Genomic DNA, 1,680 nt, shown 5'->3' with positions numbered 1-1,680 from the left:
CAGGCCAGCACTCAGTCCACTGAGCCACACCAGTCAGGACTGTTTATTGAGTTCAAAGAGAGAGGAAATGAGAGAGAGACAGACAGACATTGATTTGTTGTTCCACTCACTTATGGATTCATTGGTTGCTTCTTATATGTACCCTGACCAGAGATCTAACCTGCAACCTTGGCATATTGGGATGACACTTTTAACCAAATGAGCTACTCTGCCAGGGCTGAGACATGAGCTCTTATGCTGTTTCCCTGAGGCCCCCAGCTGGACTGACCTCCATTTGCTTTCTGCCTCACCTACTTATTGGTGCCCCATGCAGGGATCCTTCCCTCCCTGTATCAGGTCTCCATCCTCAATGGGAATTCCTGGAGTCACCCCTAGATACACAATGTGCTCCTGAGTACTCATTTCAGCGCCCACTTCTGAAGGACAACTGTTGGTCCTTCAGAAGTGCCTGGCACTTTATATGGGTTCCACATTTGATCAATCCACTAACATAACTTACATATGTTCTAAGCCCCAGTATCTGTATGACCTTATTTGAAATAAAGTCTTTGCAGATGTTATTAAGGATCTGGAGATGACATTATCCTGGATTTAGTGTGGGTCTATTAAGAGAAAGAGCCCTGGCTGGTTTGGCTCAGTGGATTGAGCATCGGCCTGCGAGCTAAGTGTCGCTGGTTCGATCTTCCAGTCAGGGCACATCAGAGAAGGAAAACTCTGACTCCAAAAAACCTCCGCTGCCTTGCGGCATACCTCTTCAGGGGAAAGGCTAAGGGAGTAAACCCCGACAGAAAATCCGGAGCCGGAGTCCCTAAGGCGGTTTGACGTTGTAGTCAACACCGGCAACTCCTGCGGCGCACCTGAAGCCAAGCTGTATCGACTCCGTCTTTCCCTTGGACCCTTCAGCTGCGAAGAGAGGGGGGGTCTGCTGCATGGGCAACAGCAGACCCTCCATATCACCCTGCCCAGGCTCTGTAGCTTCAGCTTCACTGGAGAGGACACTCCAGCGTCATCGCAAGATGTCGATTCAACACGGGAGGAGACAGATACCGTGTCACTCCCGAGTTGGACTGCACAGCCATTCTCGGCGGTGCAGATGGACTCTTAAGAAGCTACACCATCGTCTCTCGAGACGGACGGCTGCCAACGACGAATTAAGAGAAAGGAGAGGAAGATTTAGACACAGACACACTAAGAGGAAAAAAGCCATGTGAAGAGACAGATTGGAGTGATATGTCCACAGGACTTCGAACAACTAGCAGAAGCAGGGAGAGCAGCATGGGATGAATTGTCCCTCGGGGCCTTCTGGAGGAAGCAACCTTGCTGACACCTTGTTTTCGGTTTATTGTTTTAAGCCACCCAGTTTGTGGTGATTTGTTATAGCAGCCCAAGGGAATAATACACTTGCCTATTTTGTTTACTGTCTGTCTCCCCAACTGGCTCCTAAACCCGAGGAAAGCCAGTTTTGTCAGGTTTGTTCACTTGTTTCCAAGAGCAAGCAAGTAGTAGGTGCTCAATAGTATGTGCCAGATGTTGTCCGAAGTACTTTCATATGGTTTAACTCGTTTCATCCTTACTGCAACCTTCTAGAGCAGACACCATAATTACACTTATTTTACGGGGGGGGGAGGCAACTAAGGCTCAGAGGGGCACAGTCAGGATTCCAACTTACCAAAAGATGTG

This window comes from Furipterus horrens, unplaced genomic scaffold, assembly GCF_987537825.1.
Source record: "Furipterus horrens unplaced genomic scaffold, mFurHor1.1.pri manual_scaffold_10, whole genome shotgun sequence".
Lineage (NCBI taxonomy): Eukaryota > Metazoa > Chordata > Mammalia > Chiroptera > Furipteridae > Furipterus > Furipterus horrens.
The sequence above is the reverse complement of the archived record's forward strand: the minus strand, read 5'-3'. Positions refer to the sequence as shown.